Source organism: Topomyia yanbarensis, chromosome 3 (genome assembly GCF_030247195.1).
Source record: "Topomyia yanbarensis strain Yona2022 chromosome 3, ASM3024719v1, whole genome shotgun sequence".
Taxonomy (NCBI): domain Eukaryota; kingdom Metazoa; phylum Arthropoda; class Insecta; order Diptera; family Culicidae; genus Topomyia; species Topomyia yanbarensis.
Window position 1 is genome coordinate 91883494 of NC_080672.1, and position 20737 is coordinate 91904230.

A 20737-nucleotide genomic window follows, 5' to 3' on the forward strand; every position below is an offset into this window, starting at 1 on the left:
CCAGATCATCGGCTTATCGGCTAATTCTTCCACAAAAATATTTTTTGCCTTTCTCATATAAAGAAAGGCTATGCAATCACTGTAAAAATCGACTTTCGAACCGAAGCCCGGAGAGCCGAGTGTCATACACCATTCGATTCAGTTCGTCGAGATCGGCAAATGTCTGTGTGTGTATGTATGTGTGTGTCATTTAAACTCATCTGAAAGGTATAACGCTCCCATAAGCTGCTATTGAATTTTTAGTTGATCCGACTTCCGGTTCCCGAGTTATGGGTTGAAGAGTGCGGTCACACAGCAAATTCCCATATAAACTGGTACCACCATGCTGTTCAAATGATGTAAAACATATTAAAATTGAGGTAACATTACTCTAGTTTGCGGGTCTGGATCACTAATGATCAATCAAAGCAGCTTTGACCACACTGGACACCTATGACGGTTCATGACGCCCCCGGGGAACCCGCCAAGTTCCTAAGCTAATATCACACCCATTCCCCAACGAATTCTCTACCGATTTTCACAAACTTGATTTCAAATGAAAGATACAGTAATACCATTGACTGCTGCTGAATTTCATTCGGTTCTTACTCTTGCTTCCGGAGTTACAGGAGTGTTAGTAAGGATACACTGGAATTTCCCATATGCATCGGTACAATCGTAATACCTCAGAGGCTAAAACTATTGAAATGGTCACCAAATTACTTCTAATCGCAGACCTAGATCACTGATTGCCAATCAAACATTCTTTGAATATATTGTCCACTATCGACGACTCCGGAAGTCCGGAATTCCGGGTATATTCCACAATTAAAGTCACATCGATTCTTCGGTGATGACTGAACCGATTTTCTCAAACCAAGTCTAAAATGGAAGGCAAAATATGCAGTTGAGTATTGCGTCGCCGCACCTCCCCCCCGCCTTGCCCTTACACCTCCCTCCTTCATCACTCCCCTCCCCTTGGACCACCCTCACGCCCGCATTTCCTTCATCCACCCCGTATACCGAAATAAGATGAAGGATTTCTGACGCATCCTCCACTCCCACTCTACTAACCCCCCATTCCCTCCACTTTCAAACCCATTCCACCAACATTTCAAAATATAATCACATGAAGATAACATTGAACTCATGCTGATTAAGCTAATTAAATATTATTCTTTTGCCTTTCTCATATAGAAAGGTTATGCAATTGCTCCAAAAACCGACTTTCTAACCGAGGCCCGGAGGGTCGAGTCTCATATAACATTCAACTCAGTTCGCCGAGATCGCAAAATACCTGTGTGTATGTATGTGTGTTTGTATGTATGAATGTATGTATGTATGTGTGTGTGTATGTGCGGATTTGTTAACAAAATGTCCACATCGGTTTCTCGGAGATGGCTGAACCGATTTTTACAAACTAAGATTCAAATGAAAGGAATAATAGTCCCATAGGTTGCTACTGAATTTCATTTTCAACCGACATCTTGTTCCGGATTACGAGTTGAAGAGTATGGTTACAAAACAAAATTTGTTGATTTGTCCACATCGGTTTCTCGGAATTTTCTGAACTGATTTTGACAGACACGTATTAGTAGCGACTAATACCATCTATTCTTTGTAACAAGTGTTTAAAGACGGGTGCGGAAACCTTTGCGATGGCCTGTGGATTGGTAGAACTGAGTTGATAAGAGTGCTAGTTTCGTATCCTGTCGTCTGTGAAGCAGATTTTTTTAGCTTCATTCTTTTAAATACAATTCTTAATTTGTCAACCGTTTTACCTATTACACTGCTTTAATATAGAACTTGAGCTTGTGCAACCATCCTGGCTGCTACTTTGTTATCGATCTGGACTAGCGCTGAAGTTGCACAGGGAATCAGTAGATATAATTATGCTTGGGAGTAGCGAAACATCTTTCAATGTGCAACTCCCAGTAACCCTAAAGTGTTTATTGGATCCTTACCAGCGCCGACCAGGCCCGAACATAGATCGCGGAAGGAAAGGGAAGGAATTGTTAGCCCGATAGTTGCTTTTGCTAGAGGCCGTATTCACTACTACGCACTCCACAAGTATCACGTGAAGAGGATTATTTGTTAGTAAGTATGGAAGTTGGATTCTACATCTTCTTTACCGACGCCAGAAAGGTGACTCCACTCTAACTGGACTAGATATCGATCCATCAACTCATGGACCGGGGACCAACGGCTTCACTTCCCTTCCGAAGGAAGACGTGACCACAGATTTTTTTCACCTCAGAAAAATCTCAACGACCTCGGCTGGAATTGAACCCAGGCCAACTGGAATGAGTGGCGGTCACGCTTACCACTCAACCACCGGCGCCTATTACACTGATTTAATATAGAGTTAATTATCAGACCAACTAGGCAAAATGACCCCCATCGACACACTCCTGTGTCAATTGCTAGTCCCACTAGGAGTGTTTGCTCCAAAGGGTATAAAACCGGATCAAAGTGCTTGAAATCTTCCGATATTTTACATGGAGAAAACCAATTAGCTCGCATTTTCACCACTAGGTGTCACTATACTGCCCATGATCGCAAATCAGTCGCATAAAGATAGGAAATCCCATAGAAAACTGGACAAATATGCGATCATGGGCAGTATAGGCATTGTAAAAACCACTGCAAGCGATAATGAAAACGATAATTTTATTACCTGCAAATTAATCCATCTTTGTTAGGAGAAGTTGCTAAACTTTTACCGAAGTGATATCTCATTCAGTTTTGTAGTGGTCATATGATCGAAAATTCGTGGATTTTGCGAAAAATAGCTGCACGAAACCTTTTTACAACTTATAGTTTTCACACGATTTAACGATAATTTATCTCCACACAACTACAACACACGATTTCGATCAATCCAACCGTTTTGCGAAATGTTTGATTTATTTTTACGTAGGCCCTATTGGAAATATGAAGTTATGATATCGAAAAATAACGTTTTACGATAATTGAAATAACTGTGCAAAGATTCAGCCAAAGTAGAAAAGATTTGTTTACCTCCACGGAATGGCTCATATAGGTTAGTAAATGTTTCCAGTTACTGGCCTGTTCAACATACACTCAGGTTTTTTTACGCGGGGGATACAGGCCGCGTAAATGAAAACCGCGTAAATTTCAAAATCCGCGTAAATAAAAACCGCGTAAATTTCAAAATCCGCGTAAATGAAAACCGCGTAAATTTCAAAATCCGCGTAAATGAAAACCGCGTAAATTTCAAAATCCGCGTAAATGAAAACCGCGTAAATTTCAAAATCCGCGTAAATGAAGACCACTTAAATTTAAGAATTCGCGTTAAAGGAAACCTCGTTGATGGATACCGCGTAAATTCCAAAAACCGCGTAAATGAAAACCGCGTAAATTTCAAAATCCGCGTAAATGAAAACCGCGTAAATTTCAAAATCCGCGTAAAAACCGCGTAAAAAAATACCGCGCAAAAAAAACTTGAGTGTATGTATATGCCATTTGTTAAATCTCGTGCATTTTATGCAATTTCTTGCTTATTATTGAGTAGACCGAATGAAAATTTAACAAGAAATAATGGAAATTATTTATTTGCCCTGATTTATATCGTTCAATTTAGGAAGTAAACAAAATTACAATAGGGCATAGGTTGTTTACATCAGTATGGGAATATCAGAAAGATTTGTAGGAATACTGGTTCTAGGTTAATGTATTCCACGTTGAATAAAAAAACTAACTCGAACAAAAACGTAAACAACTTCCACTGTTTACATCGACTAATCGTTTCTGACAGAACAAAGAATCTTGTTTCTGAAATTGGTACCGCTTTGAAGCGTCGCAATCACTCCAATCGCTACTAACATAGATCTAAGATGCTAATTCGTACCGATTTCAACACTTTCGACGGATCTCTTCCTAATGACGTTTTTCTCTGTTTACGCCACACACACAGCCGAGAGATCGTTAGAGAAAAAGAAAACAGTTTTCCTTTTTGTGCCCCGACCATTGTTTGCTAATAGCTTTATTACACTGCAAGCACGTTGTTGGTATGTGCATATCATTCGTTAGCTTTACTAGCTGCAGCAGCGGCGGCGCGGGCGCAATCCGTTGCTGCAGCTCCAAATAACAGTTAAAAAGGCGGAGAGTATAAATAAGCCACATTCACCGCCACAACAAAACCAGGCTGTGCACTGCTGCGCCAGGCACCTCGCTCGATGGGGAAACCGTAAACAAACAAATGTTTATTTACTAACAACGGCACTTCCTGCCGTCTGTCTACCTACCCATACCCAGTCCCACGAACCAAAAACGTAAAACGAACCACGGGACCGAAGCTGACCGCATATTTTCAAGGCGCCGTCGGATGCGAAAATTGTTCACTGCATTTCGTGACGCAAATCAAATGCAACAGAGAAACCACCGCAAGCTTTGATCACCTAGCAGTTACGATCTAACGTACATCTAGTATCTTTTTTGATAGAATATCCGATTTTTCGTAATCTCGGATTAGGGATAACAGTTATTATTCGATCATATTGAACGGGTTTCAAATGACTCCAACGCTTATCTCACATATGAAAAAACGTAAAAACACGTAAACAAACCGCGTGAATATTGTGTACGTGTCTGGCAAAAGCTTGTCTATAAAAAACGAGTGCAACATGCAATAAGCAATGAAAAAACCTTCACTCCAACCATAGAAAAAAAAACTGTAAACACTTGAGAATTCAGAGAGTGGAACAAAATCGCACATGCCAAGTATACACCATAGAGTACACACCAACACCAGCAAGCAGACCTCAATTGCTGCTCGGGTAGGCACGGTAGGCGAAGACAGCCGCGGCACCAACGCTGACCAGCAGCCGAGCGAGAGGTGCAATCAAAAACACGGAAAGCGAGCTGCATCTGTGGCTATGCATGCATATTATTACAAGAACAACAGTGACTCGCTGCACAACAACAATACGATGCACTGGCGGTGGCATTTGCAATCATTCGCATCGGGTTGGATTGACAAGTGATTACAGCTTGTATGAATAGGAAGTTTTTCAATGATTATTAATGAGTGTTTCGTAGAGTTTCTTCGACAGTTAAACGATTATTCGGATTCGTTTTTCTGCTAGCATTGTCATCATCATCGCCAACGCGAACAATCCGGGTGTTCGGAATTACGGCAACCGTATTGCAGATTCCACGCAAAAGAGTCGGATGTCACACCGACCCATTCTGCGTAAAACGAGACAACTTAATCGGAAAACCATGTTCAAGCATTAGCTGTTTCAATTCGTTTCACCGAATCGTACACTGTCTTGTAATCCGTGTAACGGAGCATCACCGACAAGTGCTACTCGATGCACAGTGGCACGAGATTTTTCGTCTCATTTTATCTTCAAGGTAAAGGGTTATAGTTACGATCAAAATTTTATAAACTCAAATTTGATGCATTACTTATCGTGCATCTAAAAAATCTTGTTTTGTTGTTGTTTATTAAGGCTTAACCATCTAAAGAATCCGACCACCCTGTATTTTGCAGGTATGTGCGTGTAGAATGATGCCTCTATTTTGATTTTGACATTAGCTCTTCAGTTATAAACGACGACGTCTACGTCAGAGGCTGATTTTAGACAGAATTCTGTGCAGGAGTTGTATATGGCAACCGAAAGGATATTTTCAAGAATATAAAACTGTCAAAGTTAGCTAAAAATATCTGGTTTGGCAGAGAATCTGTACCTATAGCTTGAAAAGCAATCTATTCATTACAACCCACACCGAACACAACAAAATTTACGCGAACGAGTGTCATGAAAAACATCTTTCTTTTCCTGAATCAACACGATTGATCCCTGCTGTTTTGGGGGACTTCGGCTCCCGTCATTACAGCAAAAGACTCTGAAACGGTATTCCAGCAAAAAATGGAACTCTGCTCAATCGAAAAATATTAGATTAAGCGGAATCTGAAGCAAACCCATAAAACTGTTGAACGAGAAGGACGAGAAGGTTGTACAGAATTTTACGGCCAGAGTTAAACGAAAGGCCCGTCCATTTGTATTGGATTAACCGGAAGCTTTGCAGAATATTTTTTCTTCATTTTATATTTATTGACCTTCAAAATGCACAACGATTTCTTTTTTTTCGGTGGTATACAATAAGGAAATCAGATCGAACTGGTAAATTAAACGGAAGCAATGATGTGAAAAAAATCCACCCAGAGGCAGGATTCGAACCTGCAACCCTTGGGACTCCGGCCCAATGCATTAACCTTTGTGTTATCCCTGGGTTATGATCACGTCCCAGGAGAACACATGACTATCGCATTTGTGGCACTGATCGTACCACTGCCTCTGGAGAGAGAGACCACACACAACAAATTTTATCAATATACACTGAAACCTCCATTTACGAATTCTTTTTTTACGTGATATTCGATTTATGTAACATTTTTACGAGCCAAATTCTAAATAACGAACTATTTTTTACAAACCAAGTTCGTTTTTAGTACGTACAATACAGTATGAAGTTCTATACAATTTGACTTATTCTTAGCTAACAGTTACTAATAGAAGTTTGGTATTTTTGGAATTGGGTTGACGAGTGCATGACGGAAATCGATATCTGAAGCCATATTGAAATCCAAGATTACGACTTGTGGTTTACATAAAATCTCCATAACCTCAACAAGATGAGTATTTTTGCTATTAGCTTGACGAGTGCAGAACGGAAATCGATGTCTAAAGCCTATTTGGAATCCAAGACGGCAACTTCCGGCTTAAATAAAGTCTTCAACCTCAACAACATAGGTATTTTCGGAATGAGGTTGACGAGTTGATGACGGAAATCGAGGACTGAAGCCATTTTGAAATCCAAGTCTCCATAACCTTAACAATATGGGTATTTTCGTAATAGGATTGACAAGTACGTAACAGAAATTGATATCTAAAGCCATTTTTAAATCCAAGATGCTAACTTCCGGTTTAGATAAATTATCTATTACTTCAACAATATGGGTACTTTCGCATTGTGGTTGACGAGTAGATGATGGAAACCGATATCTCAATCCATTTTGAAATCCGAAATGGTGACTTCTGGTTTAGATGTTTTCGGAATGGGTTGATGAGCACCTGACGGAAATCGATGCCTGAAGCTATTTCGAAATTCAAGATGACAAATTCCAGTTTTGATAAATACTCTATAATCTGAATAATAGGGGCATTTTCAGAATCGGACAATTATAGAGTGGAAATAAATATAGAAATTAGTGATGATGTGGATATAGAAAAGTTAGCTCATCCGGAAGTTTCTGTCTTGGGCTCCAAAATGGCGTCGTTCGTCAATTTTCGTCATCTACTCGTTCAGCCCATTTCAAAAATACCCCAATACAACACTTCGCTCAACTGGAAGTTGCCATCTTGGATTTCAAAATGGCATCAGACTACAATTTCCATCATCTACTCGTCCAGCCCGTTCCAAAAACACCCATATTGTTAGGTTTATCAAGGATATTGCTCAACCAGAGGTCGCCATCTTCGATTACTAAATGTTTCAAACAAATATTGATAATATTTCTGAACCGGAAGTTGCCATCTTGGATTTCAAAAAGATTCCAATAGTATATTTTCAACATCTACTTGTCAAGCCCGTTCCAAAAATTGTGCATATTGTTAGGGTTATCGAGAATATTGCTCAACTAACGAATTTTAATAGCAATGTGAAACGAACCTTTTTTACGAACTAAATTCCAAATAACAAACTCTTCTTTTACGATATAAATCTCAAACATATGAGATACCCTCCCGCGAGCTCTTCTCGCGTGAGTATCGCATTTATACATTCCATCGCGTCACGTCGAGATTGAGGGCGCTCTCACTGAATCCAGTCTCACTGTCGAAGCGGATGTATGAAATAAAAATTCTAAACGCTGTTTGCTTTGTGCAGAAATCCGCACGAGAGGGTTACACGAGAAAGCGATCGCACATAAAACGTGACCAACGGCGATTCGAACACGACTTTGCAGAGGCGTTCGGTTTATGAATCTTCATGGTTGTCTCTGGCAATTGGATCATTTTGACTCAAGTGCAATTTTTCAAAAGGGTGTACAAATTTTAGCACTTTGAAATCGATCATCGATTTTTTTACAGCAAACCTATCCGAGAATAAGTTAAAGGAAATGCATAGCTCTGCACAGAATAATACACTGAAAATTGTAACATTTTTTATAAAATCAAAATTGTAAAAAGATTAAATTAAAAAAAACATTTCATATTTTTTTGTTTTTTGTCAACAAAAGCTATAAACGAAATATTTTAAATGTAATTGCATCATGGAGAAGAATAAGTTAAAGGAAATAAATAGTTTTGTGCAAACAAAACATACACAAAAAAAAGTTTTTTTTGCGTGGCAAAATCCTAAGTTTCCACCTTTTTTGTTTTTGTCAACAAGAGTCTTAAAAGAATGAAAACATTGCCTGAACCGAACTTAATGAAGCGAGTTTCAAGCGAAATACCTAATGTTACCATTTGACGCTATTACTTTTGTTGTTGGATTTGCTGTTTACTTTCTGAAAACAAACCCGAAGATGATTTTACCAAAATACTACATGTTTTAATTAAATAACTTTCGAATAAAGCAGCTAAAATATCTATCAAACAAGCTACAGATTGTCAAAATCCGTTCACGAACGGCGGAGATATTAGACATTTTATATTTTACTTTCTCGCATACCAATTTTCAATAATGAGACCGTTACATAAAGAGTATTGCTTTATTGGTATTTTGGGGGTTAAACAAAACCGATTTTGAATGTCGGGATATGAAAACAAATCTTCAAGGAATTCGATTCCGAAAACATTTTGTAAATTTAATTTAATACTGTATGAATTTAAAAATTAATATGTAAGTTCACTAAAAATTGAAAATTTACCCCTTGGATTTAGCATTGCGGTTAGCCGTGAGGTAGATATTGGATGATATATTAATAAACAGATCATAAAGTAATCCACCTAGTAGTGAGATAATGGATTTCTCATATGATTCATATTCATATTATACGCGCAGAGCACCGAGTGCAACTTTATTTTTAAATCCCAACATTATACATCTCAATTTGACTTCTTTTACAATATTTAGGGTTTACTGGTCATAGCGAAAAATTGACCAGTTACATTATTTACAACAAGATTGGTAGAAATGGTAGTATAGTATAATTGTGCAGGTTCAGAAGACAAAACAATTTTTTGTCTCTGCTGTTTCCTTAAAAATAGCTTTTGCGTTTTAAGTCATTCACGGTAACAGATTTATATATTACATCCCACTTGGCAAAGAAAATATTTGTAGTTCTGCGAAAATTTGCAAATTGTTTGTATTATGAAAATTCTATAAGGGATGATCCATAAATGACGTAGCATTTTTTGAGTAATTTTTAACACCCCCCCTCCCCCATCGTAGCATTTCATAACAAAATTCCATATACCCCCCTGATAATTACGTAGCTTGACGGTAACCCTCACCCCCCCCCCCTCGTTATCCCCGTAAATTTTTTAAAAAAAATCAAAAACGATATTAGTTAGATGAAATGGGCAAGATTGTCGTGACATCAGGTCAACCCCTATTCCCCTTTAAAAAAGCTACGTAGCATGACATGACCCCCTACCCCCCTGTCGTCACACATCGTCACAAAATACAAAACTCCCCCCTCCCCCATATAATGCTACGTCATTTATGGATGGTCCCTAACTATTTAATGTTCAAACACTGTTTCTGAAGATGAAGGGATATCCCCTCGAAACGTTGCAGTATGGGAAGGCATGTGGCCAAAAATCGAACCTTACATAAACTCCATTTTAATTACGAAACTCCTCGCGATCTCAGAAAAATATTTGGCTTAATGGGTAATATAAATATTTGAAGATAAAAATTTTGAAAAGCAGCATTCCACGTGTTTTTTTTAACTCCTCGTATCTCTATTGAATTTTGAATGAAACATATGTCCAAATATGTCACTTTGAAACTTAAAATACCTTTTTTGTGATGATATAGTACGATCATTGAATCCTAACAAAGACCCCCTAATCTCTCGACTCGAGATGCAGGTATAATGTTTCTTCTAACTTATAGGGAAGGTTTTAGTTGTCCATATTTGCTCTATACTGAGAACGCCTCAATTGAAGTTTCAATCGCGGTCACAATTGGTAGTCTTTTTCATGATGTTGATTTGTATAGGACTCATTAATTTATATCTCCGGAAGGAGAATTCCGATCGAAACAATTCGCAAGCTATAAGGATAACTGCAAAGAGACTGCATTGTAATCGACTAAATGTGCGGGTTTTGTTCTATCGACAATAATATAATCGACAACATAGCCTAGACACTGCAAACTCCATTCTATTTACATCAATGTAAATTAATACTTTGACACCGTCAAGAACAAAAGAACGGAAAAGAAAAGGTCAAAACAGATAAGAAACACAAAAAGGTACATTGTACATTAATCAGCCATACTCTAGATAATGGGATTTTTCCAAACATTTCAGGACTTTCTATAACGATGGTTCTCAAAGTCCGTTACAGTTCGTTTTATTGATTTACTTTATTTAAATCATTTTTATTATATTAATTAATTCTTTCAGTTTATTTATTTCATGGATTTTATTCGTTTTGCTTAATTTATTCATTTCGAATATATATGACTGCTTCTAAATTTATGGTAATTTCATTTAAGTCATTAATTTCGTTCAGCATTCCCTTTATTCATTTTGGTCTTATGGGTTCATTTTATCTATTGTATTCGTTTCTTTCTTTGGATTCATTCTGATTAAATTAGTTATGCAATTTGCGTTTCGACTTCGTTTCATCAGAATCCGACACTAACTTAGTGCTCGGACTAAGCTAGCGCCGGATTGTTGTGATATTTGTGTTCCTGAGCAAACCCCTAGTCAAGCGTGAGGGAACATGAAAGGCGCATTTCAAATGAAATGTTGAAAGGCGCATTTCAAATGAAACGTATATGCTTGATATAAAATGAAACAAAGCAACCTGGTTTTCCAACTGCGCTTGTGGAACGTAATTTTTTTTGAACTACCATTTGGCGTTGGAAATTATTTGAGTATTAGAATAGTTGTGATAAATAACGTAGCTACAGTTGATTGTATCCAGTAACCGAACAAAGGAGTTAGAAAAAAAGTTAATGTTTGTAAGACCGATTTCAAAAAATTAGGTAATTGTCTAGTTTAGAGACTTTAGTGATAAAGGTCCAATTTTAAAACGGATTTTTGCCAAAACGTTGTATTTTAACCTAAATAAACCGAATCCGAGAGCGGAAATGTAACATTATTAACCAAAGTTTGGTAAACTGAAAAAAAATAAGTTGTGCTTACTAATACTCTGGCAGTGCTTTGACAATTGGCAAATACAGGTTCGCTTGCAATTCCAACTACGGGTTAATCGATGCCTCGTCCAACGGATCAACTTAGTTTTTCAGTTTACCAAACTTTGGTTAATCATTTTACATTTCCGCTCTCGGATTCGGTTTATTTAGGTTAAAATACACCGTTTTGGCATAAATTCGTATATTGGACCTCTGTCACTAAAGTCTCTAAACTAGACAATTACCAAAAATTTAAATCTTCCAGGTGTAAGTAATCAGTAATTACCGAACACAAATCCAGTGCGGAAAACGAAACACTTTCCCTTGATATGGAGAACGACAAGAAGAACGAAATCAGAACTTTGGAAGAAATGATGCGAGAAAAGCCGAAAGGACGAAGTTCGCCTGGGCCATCAATGTCTCCACGCTCCGCGTCATCACCAAGTACATACACATCGTCCTTATCGAATAGTCAATATTACGCGCTTGCGTCTCCGACTAGTTCACATTACTCTTCAACTAGTTCACAGTACTCTTTGGCTAGTCCACATTACTGTCCAACTAGTCCATATAACTATTTCCTTCCGACAGGTCTCCAATATCCTCTGAGTAGTCCAAACTATTCTCCGAGCAGTCCAAACTATTCTCCGACTAGTCCATGCTATTCTCCGGCAAGTCCAAGCTATTCTCCGACTAGTCCATGCTATTCTCCGGCAAGTCCATGCTATTCTCCGGCAAGTCCAAACTATTCTCCGACTAGTCCAAGCTATTCTCCGATTAGTCCACGCTATTATCCGACTACTGGATCATATACCTCGAATTGCCGATCGTACTCTCCAGGTAAACCAGCGAGCGCGTTTGACTAGCCTATACTAATCCGGTGATACACATTCCATTGAGCACGCAATATGACCCAAAATCTCCCAAATGCTTCCTCCTTCGCCATAAAATTTTAACGAACGAATACTATCTTAAAACCTTCCTAATCCTAGAAACTGTTAGCGGTGTTAAACTTGCGTATGATTGCCTAATAAAGCACAACTGAAAGTGGCCATACTTTATTAGTCCGAATATCCTGACCATGCGTAGACGCATAGGTAACTGCCGTTTTGAGTCCACATCAATGACAGTTTTTTGAACTGTCGTGTGACGTTCAGCATTTATATTTTGATATTGTAGTTATAATATACAAAGTACTTACAACTTTTAACAACAAACAAAATTTTGATTGAACAAAATATTGAAACCCAAGTATCCAACTATGTCCAAACATAAATCCGGCGTTGAACAGGAAAAAATTGCCCGTGATATTGTGGATAACGAGAAAGAAGAAATCGAAGCTCTGGAAGATTTGGAAGAAAAGATGCCAGCGGTTGGGATGATCCGGATGATTTGTTTGAGGAAGACAAAGATCCGACAAGTTGGTGTTCACTCGGATGCTTACTTAGCAACATTCAGTAATAAGCTATTTTTACAGCATCATTAGAGCGATTATTTTTATGGGCCACCTTGTCTAGACAAACTATATGTAGTGGAAGAAGTGATCGCTAAAAAACGGCTATACGGCGTTGCACAAAGCATGCTATAACAATAGTAAAACGATGGTTGAACTACTACTTCAAAACGGTACTGATCCGAATGCTCGAGCTCGGTTGGACTCCGCTGCATTAGACCTGTAAATGGAATAATGTAGAATGCGTCGCACTACTACTTCAGCACGGTGCCGATATAAACGCTGTTTCACAGGGGGATCAAACACTGTTACACATCGCTACCTCGGTATCGAATATAATAGAAGGACACTTATGGCTTTGATGATGGACGAAAGAATAAATCCAAACCTAAAAAACAATTCCTGAGAAACTTTTGCCGATATCGCGAGAAGAAGCGGGCATTTGTTTCCAATGTTCAAGATGACACAGTCAGCGTTAGTGGTAGAAACGGGGATTTCAGATTAGTTTATATTTTTGTAGTTTACGTTATGTGATAACATTAAAACGAGGTCTCCAAGGTTTAAATGCGGCAGTATAGAGCTTGTATTTCTCAAAAAAAAAATCAAATTTCTAGTTCTAAGTGAACAATATTTGTTTCAATCGACACGAGCTTTTTTCAATTGGGGTTCGTTAGAGATTTTTAGCTCAGAGTTGAGAATGGTTCCGTCGGTGCCGGTGGTTGCGATCTGTTTCAGCATGTTAGCACAACTGTGTTCTCCAAATAATCCCAACAACAAAGCTACTACATATCCAGTCGCACGCTCTCCACTGTGGACTGGAGAAGCCATGTCTACATGTAACCAAGTTCCTGTGTACACAAACCAAGATGGGCGGCGACAAATAGTCCAGCACAACTCACCTGAGCGTTTCCATAACTGAATTTTTCATGTCAGCTACCGCAGAGTTTAACTCGCTGAAATGTAATTCTGGATAGTACGGAACCGGCGTATGGATGTGTGTGTATGTATGTGACCAAAAATAAGCATTTTGGTTACTCGGAGACGGCTGAACCGATTTCATCAAACTTAGTCTCAAATGAAAGGTACAACGTTCAGATAGGCTTCTTTTGAATTTCATTAAATTCGGAGTTCCGATTCCGGAGTTACGGGTATAAGAGTGCGGACACACAGCAAATTCACATTTTTGCCCTTCTCGTACAGAACATCGTCCACTCTGAACATCGTCCACTTAATCCCGGCCAATTTTTTTTGACTTACACAGGTTTTCTGTATTTTAACAGGGGCGTAGTTAGGGGAATACGATGAAGGGTACCCCCTCCTCATCACTCACCGCCCTTCCCTAAACCGCTCTTCGCTCATCATGTACCTCCCTACCCGAATAAAATTTTCTAGTTCCTCCAGAATAAATTTTCCTAGTGGGTCTGAAAAATCAGTGAAAAATTTGTTTTGAAATGATTTTGAGTTGAGAAACTAATTTAAAATTTCTTAACCTTTTGAAAATTTTTGGCGGGTTCCAAACCCCCGAACCCTCCTCCTGGATCCGCCGCTGGTTTCAAGCGTTTCAGCGTCGACACATAGCAACTCAAGTTCGTAGCTGTCGATTCATTGTACGTGTGTAAATCGCACTGAATATGTAATAGACATTCCCACCATTATATTAAACATAACCATGGCCATGGAATCGTAGTTTGGATAAATGAGAAAGGCACAATTGCACCACTAGGTGGATTAAAACGGGTTTTTATTTTATGTCTCATTTATTGTTTTATTTATATTATTTTTTATTTGCCGAATTTATTTTATCGATTTCATTTATTTTATTTTATTTTTTTACATTTATATATTTCATTCATTTCAGTTATTTTATTAATTTTATTAATGTGCTTCATTTCATTTATTTTATTCATTTCATGAATTTTATTTATTTTATTCATTTTATTTAATTTTATTATTGAATATAATGAATGTTTATTTTATTCATTTTGTGCTTTTATTCATGGTACCCAAGTAACAATCAAAGTTTTACAAGTGCAATCTAAGTTTTATCAGTGGCTATAAAACTACCATAAAACCTCAATTGTTGATAGGGTATTCTTTTGATTTATTTTATTTATTTTAATCATTCTATTTATATTATTATTTTACTTTTTTTGTTGTTTTATCATTTTTTCCCGTTCACACATTTTCTTCATTTTTTTCTTTGTTTCATTGATTTTGATGATTCTGTTCTATTATTCCTTTGATTCATTTTATCCTATGTGTTAGTTTGAATTCGATCATGAATCGACCAAAGGGCCGAAGTCGCAATGATATCGAAACGAGAAAAATAGCATTGAAAATTCGGTTCAGAAAATTAAATCGTATTTTAACAGTTTTTGCATACTGCGCCTTCAAATGTATTGAAACACTTTGAAACAATACTAGTTTTCGGAAGCATAACTAAAATGTTTTATATAATAACGTTTTCGTTGATAAAATTGAAAACAGATTATTTCGCCAAGTGTTGTTATGAAATGTTGATTAGGCCATTTTTGAGTCGCCCTCTTGTTTTGACGACTCTCAATTTCGCCCTGCAGTGTCGCCAAAAAACAAAAATCGAATGTGGCTTTCGCCGTGCTCGCTGGAGGGGAAAATTTTTTATTCCCCCTGGGCGTAACAAGCACTTGGTTTTTTGTTTAGGGCGATTCTGTTTACGGACCTTGTAAACAATGATGCTGTCAATTTCGCCTGTATACACTACCTTAGAAATGCAGAGGCGTAACCCGCCTGGTTTTTTGTTTACAGTTGAAAGTCGGATCCGCCGTTTTGTTTTTTATTGGTTTTCATGAAGTGTGAAATATTTATAAATGAGTTTTTATATTTTTACATTTCTTATAAAAGAAATGTATAGAATTCGCTCAAACTTTCAAGATTTTTTCCGAGGCCCGGAGGGCCGAGTCTTATATACCAATCGACTCAGCTCGACGATTTGGGACAATGTCTGTGTGTGTGTGTGTGTGTGTGTGTCTGTGTGTGTGTGTGTATGTAACGGACAAATTCTCATTCGTGTTTCTCAGCAATGGCTGAACCGATCTTATCCAAACCAATTTTAAATGAAAGAACTAAAAAACAGTATGAACGCTATTAATTTGTTTTTGATTCTGATGTTTAGTTTCCAAGATATGAATGTTTGAATGCGTAAAAATGGCGTTTTTCGCAGTTTTTTTGAACTATCTGCCGAAATTGACAATATAGATTAACAATTTATATGTTTTTAGACAGCATTAACGAATACCTTTCCAACAAGCTATAGATTGTTGAAATCGGACTATTATCAAAACAGATATTTAACATTAAATGCGGACGAAAGATTTTTATCATTTCCCATTGCCAGAAATATGACCAAAAACATGTAATCTATTATTAACGCCAAAACGGCTTATTTTAGGTCAATAGTATCTTCGGAGAATTTAATGGAGGAAATATGTCCTTTCTTTTGGTATTGTGCTTTTGCTGATTGATCCCCTTATGAGTGAGATATTTTCACAAATTTTCTTGGAAGTGATTATATCGAAATGATGCCTTCTACAAATTTGTAGCTCTTACTTTTGCGAATAACTTTACTGAAGACTTCAAATATCTATTTTGAATACTTTAAAAGTTATGGCTTCTTGTTTGTGGATTACTCTTTGTCGCCTATTTATTGTTCAATATAGAAATAATCCATTGAAATAAGCCAAACATTATTTCGACAAATCGAATTTTGTATTTCATTTTTCTATCTACAACCGCTAGAAATAATCACCGAACACTTCCAAGTTGTCTGGAAGGAACTTGATAACTTATCAGTGCAAAAATGTTCATTTGTGCGAACCTTCTGACTGCAATTTTTCTAACTAATGACCATCGGATCGATCTGAAACATATCGGAAAATGAAAAGCGAAATAAATAACTCCAAGCAATGGCGTAGCCCAGAGAAGGTTTTGGGGTTTAACACCATACAACGCTCCCCACCCCCCCCCCCCCACCACACCCAAAAAAAATATTGGATTGAAGTTGAAAATTTATTGATGCAGACTGATTTAATTCAATATTACAATAACAATTATCTGATCCGTAGATTGATAACCTGTTGTAAACATCATGAGGACTTTTGATAAATTGTCGAAATGGGGTCCTGATATGTAACTGATCTTGATTTCACAGTTGTCTAATAGCATCAATATAAAATTCCTGCCTGAAAACATTCCAATAGAAAATTCCAGAGTTCTGCAATCAATCATAGTCCTCAGATTTATTTTCAAATTGATCTCGTTTTTGTAGAGATGTACTGTAATAAGGGTCTTTATTAAATAGGAAGAGAAGTTAAAATTGATTTAATGTCTATGAAACATAGAACTGCTCACCAAAAAAATGCATAACTTTCAACATTTGCTAAAAATGTTCTTGCCTTTCTCATTCACTCTAAAATTCGTCAATCTAATCCCGACCCGGAGGGCCGAGTGTCATATGCCAATCGACTGAGTTCGTCGAGATCGGAAAATGTCTGTGTGTGTATGTATGTGTGTATGTGGAAAAAATGTGACCTCTGTTTCTCAGAGATGGCTGGATTTGCACAAAGTTAGTCTCAAATGAACAAATGAACAACCTTCCCGTCGGCTGCTATTGAATTTTTTATTGATTGGACTTCCGGTTCCGGAGTTACGAGTTGAAGAGTGCAATCACACAGCAAACTCCCATATAAACTGAAATGAAAATTTTTTAAAATCAAATTTGTATTTTTGATGCCAAATGACTTTAAAATGCATGAAACATTGAGATGTTTGACAAAAATTGACTTTTTTGGACTTTGGTACATTTTTGTCTTTCTCATATAGAAAGGTTATGCAATCACTCTAAAAATCGTCAATCATACCGGCCCGGAGGGAGTATGCAGTGAGGGGTTGCTACTTTAAAATCAAAACTAGTTTAAAATTTCTTAACAAGTTGAAAATTTTCGGCCGGATCTGGACCTCCCGGACCTTTCTCCATGATCCGCCGCTGGTTTCAAGCAATGTTTCAGTATCACATAGTATCTCAAGATCGTATCAAATTCGAACACGACACGAACTCTGTTACTATTTTCTGAAAAATTAATTCTGCATAATTTTAAAACTTCAAAAATTACGGTTTCAGAATTATGCCGTTTGGACAGTATGATCGATTTTCACCAAACCGAATTTCTGGCTACGCCGCTGACTTCAAGTAAGTAGAAACAAAGTCGTTCTACATTCGTTCACAAGAAACTTCTTCGAATGCTGAATATCTATTATAATACATTGAAACCCTGATTTTATCAGCCAAATATGAACATATGTTTGATGGGCTCTAGCAGACGAACAAGACTGAATTCGAGTAAATCCTTTCTTGAGCATGTTTTCCTTATCATGAAGATGGAAATATGTAAAAATAAAAAGTTCATCATAATCAGAAATAGTTATCAGACTACATCAAGGGACGGGAAGAATATTTTAACAGCTTTAGTTTATTATAAAGAAAAAAAAATTGCCCGCTTTAGTCAATGTCCCCATTTTGTCAGCCTAAAATACACCATGAGACTGATAAAAATGGGTCTTTATTGCATGTATTATTCACTGTGTTTCACATTAATAGGTACATTTCATTTTTGGGGATTTTTTATTATATCGAACTACAACAATTTTTAGGTAATTTTCAAGGGTTTTTTTTAAAACTTCTTCCAAAATTTGGCGAACCTATTCCAATTCGCATACCAATTAATTGGTATACTTAAGGGTTAATATGTTGCAGATAGAGAAAATACTGAAATTTTCAGCTTTTTTCTTACACAATATTACGAAAGATTATTAAACAATTTTTCTTAATAAGTTTGTGGAAATTATGAACTATTTGAAATTTTTTTAATAATTTTATTTTTTATTTAACCGTGATTTTTTAATAAATAGTGACCATCGCTTCACAACGTAGTCTATTTATCATGGCTTGCGGTGAGCACGATCTCTCGAATTGCTGAACTGAAAATTATGGAATAGAAATTAATTTTTGGTATTCTTTACTTTACTCGCCGCGCAGATAGCTCTGAATTAGACCCGCTGGTGCCCTAAGACGATTTCGCTAGATTTTCAGAGCACTGTGCACCCAGTGCATTAACGCAAGTGACGGAAGGTTATCGAAAAGTTTCGTGAAAATGAAAATTCCAGTAATGATGATGATTTTCCCAAACGGTTAGTTTTCGAGAGGTTTTCATTTGTTCTTTGTCATTAGGATTAGCGATAATAATTCAAATCAAGGATACTACTGGGAAGTCACCTTTAGAAAAAGTCGATGTCGAAGTAAAATTTGGAACTATACACGCATGCACTTCAGAGATAGCGTGATATCAGGAGCTGCGATTTCATTTCAACAAATGTAAACATACGGCTTTTTTCATACATGCGAATGAGGGCTTTGAAACGCAACCAATTAACCAAAAAAATTTTGATTCTACGATATTGCTTTCTTAAACTGCAGCAAAAAATACAACGGGCGAAACTGTATTTTTGTTTGTTTATTTAAAGTTTCGCCCTCCACGCTCCATGCAAACAAACAGGGCGATACTTTTTTTGCTAGCAGTTTATAAGCGAAACTGTCATTTTAGTATTTTTTAGGATTATCAAGCTGATACCAGCTGTAAATAGTAACAATAATCGCTATTGAAAAAAACCCGGACGAAATCGGTGGTGTAGAACGGTAGTTATTGTAAAAAAACGTAAGAACGATACTTCAATGCTGATAGGTGGGACCGAAAAAGTAAACAATCGCCAAAGGGGCGATACCATCATTTTGTAAATTTCAATAGCAAAAACAAATTTTAATTTAATAATTTCAAATACTTTATGAAGTTTTGGGTTTCGATCACTGAATCATGCAATCTAGGATGTAAAAAACACAATAGTTCTTAAATAGGAAATAAAAGTCTGGAAATATTCACTGTTGATTTTCTTTGAATGGTGTCACTGCTAGTATCGCCCTTTTCAAGAAAAAGCGTTGATTTCTTAGTTCTCAGTCGCGTTGGTGATTTGAATAAAGTATAAACTTCAAATCGTTTAAAAAAAATGCGATTTTTTTGGCTCAGAACAATATATAACCCCTTTAGGGAAATTCAGTTTTCCCACCACAATTTAGATATTTTATTAACAGAGCATTAACAATAATTCGTAGCTATGTCTATTTTATGGGCCATTTTTTCGCTTCCCATTGATTTGATTTGAGATTTCTAGCACTGATGTTGTCCTATGCTGATTTGAGCGATTCTCTGAGTCCTGCCACTTTCCCATGTAGTATGTGTTATCAAAAACATCGCGAAGCATCAAGTTCTAAATGTTCTCAAACGATATAATATCCGAAGAGAGTGATAAGAGTTATAAGAAATGTCTCATCACACTGTTAGGTGGATTAAAAGCGTTTTTATAGAGTATTTTTACTCCTCTTTCAGATATTAATCAAATCTCTGTTTGTGTACATTTGTTAGTTTCGCCCATTTGTCGGTTCACGATCGAATTAATCTAATTTATTTTATTGATTTTATAGCTTTTTTATATTGTCTATTTGTTCACTTAATTGGTTGAACTTTGATTTATTTATTAATTTAATTTATATTAATCATTCTACTCATTTCATGACTGGTGACTTTTCATCAATTTTTTGCTTTAACAATTTTTAATTTTTTTCAGTTTCCCTGGGCTTCGGTGATGAGCCTCAGGCGCGTATTCTTGGATGGTGGATAAGAGTGAGAGATCCGAGCGAGTGCTGGTTCTTTGAATCTCATGACTCATAATCATTAGATCGAGTGTTTTGGCGGACAACTGGTATGGGTGTTTCTACTTTCGATGGGGAGACATACTGGTTCAGCTGGTCAAAAACTGTCGTTTTGGCTCGTGAAGATGGCGAGTAATACTCGTCTATAACGAATCGAATTAGCT

At 36.9% G+C, this 20737-nt stretch overlaps 1 protein-coding gene and 1 pseudogene across 3 annotated transcripts in view; both read left to right on the plus strand.

The window, feature by feature from the left end:
* LOC131692488 (uncharacterized) overlaps positions 1-20737 on the plus strand; it is a 229758-nt gene that overhangs the window by 67422 nt on the left and 141599 nt on the right. The gene's annotated exons all lie outside the window — the stretch shown is intronic.
* On the plus strand, positions 12587-13283 carry LOC131692491 (ankyrin repeat domain-containing protein 49-like; annotated as a pseudogene).